At 44.3% G+C, this 9,648-nt stretch overlaps 1 long non-coding RNA gene across 2 annotated transcripts in view; it reads right to left on the bottom strand.

Moving 5' to 3' along the window:
• Window positions 1–9,648, bottom strand: part of LOC109317722 — a 35,878-nt gene that overhangs the window by 4,421 nt on the left and 21,809 nt on the right. For both annotated transcript variants that reach the window (XR_002103104.1, XR_002103102.1), the window contains exon 2: window positions 7,849–7,924. This is a non-coding gene — a long non-coding RNA (uncharacterized LOC109317722). The remainder of the gene's footprint in view (window positions 1–7,848; window positions 7,925–9,648) is intronic.

The following is a 9,648-nucleotide window of genomic DNA, read 5'->3' as shown; positions in this document are numbered from 1 at the left end:
GGTCCAAGGAGGTGATCCTCCCCCTCTATGCGGCACTGGTCAGGCCACAGCTGGAGTACTGCATCCAGTTCTGGGTGCTGCACTTCAAGAGGGATGTGGACAGCATGGAGAGGGTCCAGAGGAGGGCCACTCGCACGATCAGGGAGCAGCAGGGCAGGCCCTACGAGGAGAGGCTACAGGACCTGAACCTGTTCAGCCGCCACAAGAGAAGGCTGAGGGGGGATCTAGTGGCCTGTTACAAACTAGTCAGGGGGGATCAGCAGGCACTGGGGAAGTCCGTTCCTGCCAGCACTGCCAGGAGTGACCGGGAATAATGGTCACAAGCTGGTAGAGGGTAGATTTAAGCTAGATATCAGGAGGCGCTGCTTCATGGTCAGGGCAGCTAGAGTCTGGAACCAACTTCCAAGAGAAGTGGTGCTGGCTCCTACCCTGGGGGTCTTTAATAGGAGATTAGATGAACACCTTGCTGGCGTCGTTTGACCCCAGTACTCTTTCCTGCCATGGCAGGGGGTCAGACTAGATGATCTACTCAGGTCCCTTGCGAACCTAGAAACTATGAAACTATAAGTGCCCCCCTCAAATAATGACCCTCAGAGCTGCAAGCTTTCTCCAGGAGTTAAGCATCTAAACTGGATTAGCACTGTAGGCTGCTCACAGCCTAGCACCCAAAACAAACAGTCTCCTGCTCAAGCCTGATACCTCTTGCACACAGGGTACTACTTTTTCCTGTCCTGCTGTCCATCTTCTGTGCAGTTATTCATCCACCAAACCATGGCCTGTTATTTGGATGGCAACAGGTCTGCAGGGCCAGGCCTTATGGGAAGATAAACATTCACCTGCCCAGTTTGAGAGCCCTACTTTAGGGTCTCCAAATTTCAACTTGAACAAAGACACCAAGCAACTTATATGATTTGGGTGGCAGCTTTACAATCAATAGAAATGTTGGCATCTACTGGATTAGATAGCTGTTGAATGGTGGCTTTTAAAGTGTCAGTGGCCATGTCTACATGAGATGCTGACTGTGCAGTAGCCCAGTACCATTGCATTTCAGGAAGCATGATGCAACACTACTGTGTGGTAGTTAAAGCTCCTGCGCAGTCAGCGTCATGAAGGAGCCATTCCTCAGCACAACTGGGCAGTAACTCTGGTTACTATGCAGTCATTTAGTACTTGTTTACACAAGTTTACACAAGTACTAAATGACTGTGCAGTAACAACCGCGGTCAGCGTCGCGTGTAGATGCAGCCAGTGATGCCTAAATGGTGGCCTGGTGCACCTGTAGAGGTAGAGAGACAGGTGCTCAAGCAGTTTGAGGCAGCTGGCCCAGAAGACTTAGTGAGAATCTCAGAAAGATCACCAAATTCAATACCCCAGGGCAGCAAGACAAAGATATTGTTTAAAGGCTAGGATTGCATAGGGTAAATAAGGGGTTACTTTGACCATTCAACCTGTTACTGGTGCTAACTGGAAAGGAGAGCCCTGGCTGAGTTTACAGGTCTGGATCCCAGACTCCTCCATCCCTGTACCCCTAAGCCAAGTATACTTAATATAGAAATTAACAAGACCCAACATTCCATTTTTCAGAATTGCTTTTTAAATCAGAATTGCACTTAACACTCACTAATTCTACCATGTTCTGACCTGTTCTGACTTCTGTTTTTAAAGTATTGATTTTTTTCTAGCAGTCACAGTCCCACTTACCAAGATTATTTCTTGTCATCTATTGATGGATTTAAAAGCGTTAACATTAGCTACTATAAAAATGCTCAAAGCACTAGGGGAGAATCACATCATTATCAAAATTCAGGATAAAGATTGAGGTTTGTTTACTTTAATTATATCTTTTTCCTTTCCTTTTGATACCTAATGGACAGCATAGGCCTATATTCTTTACACAGACAAGTTACTGCTTAAATCTATGGCTTGTTTAAAGACTGCTGTCATCAGGGTATCACAATAACATGTTAGTTTCTGAAATTTATCTTTACAGTGCCAATACCCATAGTTTCTTTTTACTGCCGACTTCACCATTCTAGATAATGTCTAGAACAATTATTTTAAAAAAAAATCACTTTGCTAAGTTTCAAGAGACAACAGCATCAACATGAATCTCATTGAAATTCCTACACAGTTTGCCCCATATATCTTTTCTGTAATAGCTGAGATTCTTACTTGCTGATCCTCTTACATTTGTCTTGTGCAAGCTGATGTGAGAAGCCTTTTATATCTATATAGTCTTACATAATTTGCAGAGATTGATTTCAAGCTTTCCCCTCTTGGGGGAGAGGACTGTATAAGAATCTAAACAGAAAGGAGAAGGGGTGGGGGAGTGAAGATAACATGTATTTAACCCCTGGAAAATAAAGCAAACATGTTATGCAGGTATTTGCAATATTGGCTGCACTTCAGGAATCAGGTTCACTTATTTGATTGAAGGCATCAAATTGGTCTTTCCCGAAAGTAAGTGATTAACTTTTAACACAGAAAATTAAATTGCTTACGATTATTACAAAGTCCCCTGAACAACATCTCTAGTGTCTTGCTGTTCTTATTGCTTTTCTACCTTAGGCATTTTTTACAAAATCATCCAGAAACCAAGAAACGCATTTACTAAATGCATAGAAGCCCTTTACAGTACTTTTCACAGTACTGTAAATCACAGTACTGTACAGCAATCTGATTTTTATGTAGTGTCCCACAGAATTAATCTAGCCAAACATAAATAATAGTGGAGCAAAAAATAAATTACAGGCAAAGATGCATAGTTCTGGGTTTTCAAGTCAGGAATTGTTTGGACATTTAAAGTAAGTTATTTCCCTGTTGGAAAAAAAATGACTGTCATAGCTAATGTACCAATGGCTTTTTATATTAATAGTGTTCATATAAATCTTGTTACTACCTTGATTCAAGATAAGCACTACTACCGCCTTTACTGTTTACTTACAAGTTACATGTGCAGTTCTGTGTTCAAAACTCCATACTCTAAGTTCTTTAGAGAACAACTATGCTTACCACTGTGTTTGTACAGTATCTAATGGAAACGAAAGTTTAACTGGGCCCTCAAGACTGCCATAATAGGAATAATAATAACACAACAGAATTAATCAAAGCAGCTGTACAGCTACCCTCTCTAATGTGTCATGAAACCATTTGTCCATCTAGAGTAGGGGGTTAAAGGATGTATTAATTAATGTGTGCTCAATAAACTATCCTAAAACCTTATGTAGGCTTCTCTCCAGGTGCTTCTTTCAAGGAGTTAGTTCAATTAAACTAGCTTAATTCAGTTGAAAAATCACATTCCATCCCAACATAACTACACATTTGACACCATTAGCGCTATTCTCACAAGGTCATGAGTGGTAAACTATGATTAAATTTATTCAGCTGAAAAGTCTAGAATGGGACTAAAATCTAACACACTGCCACTTGGAGACAAAGGGGACAAACTCTAGAAATGTTAGTGAATCTACTGAAACATAGATACCTTTTGTAGTAACCTTTGTTTGGGTTGGCACTCTAGCCTTATCTTCACTGAAGATGTATTTAGGTGGCCCAAGATGCATGTTAGCAGTGGGTCCAGAATAGTCTTTATGGACATGTCAATTATGTTGAGTTAAATGACAATCATTATTCTACTGCAGACATAGTCCAGATCTATAGTACAGAGTTTTGCCAGAAAAAACTATATTCCTAACCAGTATACTTGAAAAATTATACCCCTAACAACAAAAGAATCCAAGATGACTTTGAATTCAAGGTGACCCTCGAATAATTAGATTCTATACATGGAAAATTATAACAAATGTATTATAATTATTATTATCATCAAAGTCATCTTGGATTCTTTTTTTGTTACGGCTGTGGAGCATGCAGATGAGGGCTGCTGGCTCAAGTATACTGGTTAGCAGTATTATTTTTGCATCAAAACTTTGTACTATAGATTTGGCCTGTGTCCATAGTAAAATATTGATTGTCAATTAACCCGAGATAATTAACATGCCCATAACAACCAGACTGGACCCACTGCTAATGTGCATCTTGTCTTGGGTCATATTTAAATTAGTCCCCCACAGCTGTGGCAGAGAAAGTGGCAGCAGGGGCAGGGGGTCAGACTCCTACCCCTAGCCTCTCTGTCTGGTCCCTCTGCACTTCCTTCCCCCACCATGCCTGTGCCTGTCCCCCTGCAACCTGTCCCCACCTTGCCTTCCCATGCCTCTGTCTGTTTCCTTGCTGCCTGTCCCCCTGCCTGCCCCACCCTTCACCCTCCTTGTGTCTGTGCGTGCCCCCCCTGCCACCTATCTTCACCTTTGTACTACCCCTTCCTTCTGCCCACCCCCTTACCTTTCGGGCAGCTCTGGCTCCAGCTTCAGGAGAGACACTACCAGTGCTCCAGCCCTGGCCCAGCCTGGCCAGGCAAACACGGTGATGGCAGCTCTGGGCAGCTGGGACTCAGAGCTGAAGCTTAAGCCTAAGCCTAAGTCTAAAGTACCCAGGGGAGGGGGCAGGCTGTAAGGTCTCCCCTATGCTCCTCTCTCCCACAATGGGTCTCTCACTTGGGGTCTCCCTGTGTGTCCCACCCCCACCACAGATCTCCCCCATTTGTACCCCCATCACCACCATGCAGCCTTTTCCATGCTTCTCCTGCCATAAGCCCTCTCCCCTATTGCACAAGCCACCCTGGACTGGGGCAGACAGAAGCTCAGCTTAGGCTTCAGCCCCAAGCCATGTCCTCAACCAGGCTGTTACTCTAATCTAAGATGAGGCCTTTCCCCCCAACCCCCACATTGCTTGGGGAAAAAACTTGTCTTGTATTTCAGTAAATATGGTAGCTAACTAGTGTTGCTAATGTCTGACAGACATGTAGAAAGTTTTAACTACGCTAGCAAAGCCCCCTCTTTTTGCCAGCATATGCTGCATCTCTGCTAAAGATATTAGCTGGTATAGTTATACAGTAAAAGCTTTGTTATCCAGCATCAGCGGAGTAAAGGGGGTGCTGGTTATGTAAAAATTCTGGTTATCTGAGAGTTATATCCTGTGCAGCCAGCCCAGCAGGCAGCTAAGTTTCTTTCAATCTATTTTATTTTATTTGTGCATGGGACAAGGGCGTGCTGCAGCTGTGGGCTGGGCTCTGCTACCTGCCTCTCCGCCTTGCTGCCGCTGCTTTGAAAGCAGAGTGGCATGGTGCCATGTGTGTCCCACTGCTGGGCAGGCTGGAGAGTGAGGCAGGCCAGTCCCAGCACCCAGTGTCACCGCCACCCACGTGGAGCATGGCCACTGAGAAGACCCTGGTGCTGTCCCAGCCCACATCAGCAGCCTGCCCCGCCCCATGCAGATGTATTAAATTTTGGTTAATAAAGTATTCCAGTTAATAAAATGCTGGTTAACATAGCTTTTAGTGGACATATAGTATCTTTGTAGAGTATACTAGCCCATAGTTACAAATTATGTCTACATTGCAAACTTTCCCTGACTCCTACCTGTTTTTAGCCAAATCACCTGATCATCCTCTCAGAAATCCCTGATTTGAACCTGAACTTGTTTAGCCATCTGAGATATGGGCTAGAGTCTCGGGCCATTTGTACACACCATAAAATTGGCTTTTAAGGGACTTAATGCACTTTTGCACTGTTTTAATGGTGCAGCTGTTCACACATGTCGGTGGCATAATGTGCTTTAAATGACTTTGGGATGCAGCAAAATAAAACATTTCCAAGGTGTTTTAGTTTGCTATCTTACAGCCATGGAGGGAAGCACCAGGCCCCGTGCAGCTCAGGTACTGCGCAGGCAGGCTCCAGTGAAGGGAAAAAAAAGTGACGAGTCTGATCTTTTTTTTCCCATTTTCCCCTGAAGCCTGCTTGCCTGTCTGAGCTGAGTGGGGGCCCAGTGCTTCCCTCTACAGCTGGGTGCCTGTGGGCAGGTGCCACATGGGGGATGCTGCCACTGTCATGGAGGGAAGCACCAGCCGTGCCCCCACAGCTCAGGGACCGCTTGGCCCGCCAGCAGCTTGCCCTCCCCTCCCCACCGCCAGAGAGGCAGGTAAGGATTAGACCCAATCCTTGTGTACACGCCATGGGGATTTACTTCATCCTAAGTCAAAGGAGTGTTTTTAAAAACCCACTGCTTCAATTTAGGGGGAATTAAACAGAAGTAAACCCCCGTGGCATGTACAAATGACCTTGGTTTCTCTTTAAGGTGAGCTGTCCACTTTCCAGTGATAAAGAGGTACATAAATCTCCAGTGCCAGCCTATGGCTCCCCGGGTCTGTGTTTTCTGGGCTTTCTATGTACTGCTTCCAGAGCACCACCTACAGTACCTGCCAGTTGATATGTAGCCCTTCATTTCTCATGGCTCATTGCATTTCTGCATGATGCAGCCTTTGATGATGCCACCCCAGTGTGCTCCTTGCTGGCTAAGAGGATCATACACAGTTCAGATTAACCTTTTGTGTGCCTACAGCCACAGACATAAAAAGGACAATGATAAGAGATGTACTTGATATCTCAAAGTGGCTGGTAAAATATACAGTCAGTGAAGTTAAAATGGTCAGAATGGTCTGCCCAACCCAAATGGCCCATAAGTGCAGGGAGTCTTTTTAAAACCTAAATAGCCAAATTTCAAATACCTAAATAGCCTAAATACCAAATTCTACCAGTCCGCATCTCCCTGGCCTGACTGCAAGGAGTTTAACCAAGTCCTCTGATGATCCTGAGCACATAGCCCATGACAAGCTTCTGTGAAGAGACAGTATGAGTTTTAGACGAGAGCCAAGGTTCATAGCTGCAGCAAAGGAAACCCCATAGGCAGAAGAGCAGGGAAAGACCCTTGGACAGACTGCAGTGATAGAAGAGACTCTGAAGCAGGCCATATGGAGCCATATTCAGGGATGAGCCTAGGGAACAGACTAGAGCAGAAGGGACACCAGAGTAGGTGTGCATATCACTCCTACCCACTTAAGCTGTTGCCATCTTTATTATTATACAGGCAAAAGTAGCATAAGTATAAAGGATTTCCTGGTCGTGAGCAATACAACTATTGTTACAGAGCGTTTAGCATCAGCTGAGAAAAAAAGACATACCATTTTCCTGGCTGCCTTTCTTTCCTTCTCACCATATGCAAGATAAATTCTGAAGGAAGGAAAGAAAACTAGTCCATGCAACTTAGGATCCATTCTTACTAAATCTGCACCATTTTTAAGGAAAAAAAATCTGAACTGGGAGTACAGGTTTAGCAAGTGCGAGTCCATATTTCAGCACATACTGCTCTTTTTGTCAGTAAGTCTCACCAGTAAATTAATATAGTTATACCCTTACAGATATTAAATGTTGCCCCAAAAATCTTGGGATAGACTTTGGAAAATCTAGTTTCTAGCCCAGTTAACTGAAGCACCAACATGGATGCAGCTACATGAATATGGGCCATGTGCAGTTCCAAGCTTGCGTGCCTGCCTAGACTCATGCACATAATTTCACCACTCATATACATTTGGTAAGCAAGCGTTGGACTAGGTCTGAGTCTTCGCTTTTAACAAAGGAATGTCTTTCATTATATCACAGTTGAAAGGAGCTTCTGTTTCAGATCATGAATGAGCCAGTGCAGTAACAACTGACTAAAATTCAGGGTTTATGCATAACTTCTAGAGAGACACTTGCACTTTAAACATGTCCTATTTCAAGAACACATATCAAGCCATTGATTATTTTCTTCCCCTTTCTGCTTGTGGAGATCTGCCAGAATGCATAGTTAGGGATCCTGACTTGGAATTGGGGTAGTGCAGAGAAAACCAAAGAGGTTGCTAATGGCAGGAAGGACTTTTGATACTTCCACTATCTAGTGGTCTCTCCAACCTACTCACCTGAGGTGGCAGTGAGATAGCCAGCCACCAGCTGCAAGTATTCCCCAGACACTAAAGCTCCAGAGAAGCCACCTGAAATAGAGGACAGTATCAAAGAGGTTCTAAAATGCAATGGTTCTGGGTACAAAAAATATGTTATTTTTACTTGGGGGTATGTAAGGAGCTGTTATCCCTCATTCCCTTTGCCAGATTTAAGGCCTGTTGTTTCATCTTACCTCTGCGTTCTCTGATTTTTCTTGTGTGTGTGTTTGGAAGATGTGTACTGGGAGAGTGTGGAGAGCAGAAGGTGCTGATGTATACAATTCACTTTCACTCCATTACAAAGTTAGCAAATTTCTCATGATTTTTGAGAAGGTGCAAGTAGCGTTCAGGGCCTGCCAAGGCACTCGTCACAGCTCCTCCACTGCTCTCTCTCTTGGGTTTGACATTGACCAGGTCATGCTGCATGAGTGACCTTTTCAATAAGATTTCATGTCTCCATAACACTAGCATTCATTTTTTTCAAAGTAAGACTCTAGCCCAGATGGTTACGAAAAATACTGACACCAGCTGCTTGCTCAAATCCTGGGAGAGGTGTGAAACATCCCATTTACCTCAGGGGTCTTGTCATTCATGTGCCTCATGGTGATAATAGGAGTGTAAGCATTATTAATATTTCATTTTTTCATCAAAAGATGTAAGGAAGGAGGAACAGCCCAGGTGCATTTCGGAATAATCAGTACATCAGAAAACAAGTCTGTGGGCAATCTCAGGACAAAACCCAATTCATAGCCTATTTCTGTAACAAGGCCACTGGTTTTCCTCCATCTGGTTACATATCACTTACTGTATGGCCCTACTCAGAAAGCCCCTCATGAACTGCTGGTTGAGGCAAGCCAGTTACCGCAGATTCTTCTCAGCTTCAACATTAAGTATTGCCTACATAGAGTAACTGTGCTGCAGTATTGAGTATTGCCTACAATACATTGAGTATTGCCTACATTCTCAGCTTCAGCATTGAGTACTGAAGTACTGAGTAACCCTATTGCAGCCTTAACTATGGAATAGCAAATGCTATGGAGGAGGGGAGGGAAGAAGAGGAGGGGAGGAGGGAATCCACAGAATCCTTCCCTCATGAAGCTTATCTACAGCTACACACTCCAGGGGTGCATTCAGATAAGCACACACATGCAGTCTGAGGTACCACAAACTGCACGTGACATGCACACAACCGTTTGCCATGCTGCTAATTTAACCCTGGGAGATCCCAGTGTCAGAAAGAACTGTTGCAAAAAGAGAGGTGTGCTGCAGGCGGCAGTAGCCTGCACTGTCAGAAACAGAGCCTGACTATCCAGAGCCATGCCTGGGGCACAAAGCAGCAGCACAAATATGTGCCTCTACTATTTGTGCTGTGACAAACACATGCCCCTGCATCTGCGGGGGGTGCCCCAGGAGTTTGTTTCTTCAGTGGGGCAAGGGTCACAGGGTTCTGCTCATTCTTCTCTACTTAGCCAAAAATGTCTAAGCAATGGGTGTCAGACCTACCATATCTTCAAACATTCCCCTAGGTCTCTTTCTGGTGCGTGTCGTCTACCAAGTGTCCCCTATGCCCACAGCAGAGCAGTGATTCCTGCAATTCTGCAAAGCTCTTCAGCTGTCTCTGAGCATTGAGAAAACACAGTATACTGGCTCTGCTCTTGATGAGCCAATATACCTCCAGATAAGAATCATATCATAGAATCATAGAAGTAGGGTCGGAAGGGACCTGGGCAGGAGAAAAAACTGGGCTCAAATGATCCCAGCTAGGTAGGCATCAA

The sequence above is a fragment of the Crocodylus porosus genome, unplaced genomic scaffold (genome assembly GCF_001723895.1).
Source record: "Crocodylus porosus isolate Cpor-Errol unplaced genomic scaffold, CroPor_comp1, whole genome shotgun sequence".
In the NCBI taxonomy this organism is placed as follows: Eukaryota; Metazoa; Chordata; order Crocodylia; family Crocodylidae; genus Crocodylus; species Crocodylus porosus.
The sequence above is the reverse complement of the archived record's forward strand: the minus strand, read 5'-3'. Positions and strand labels throughout refer to the sequence as shown.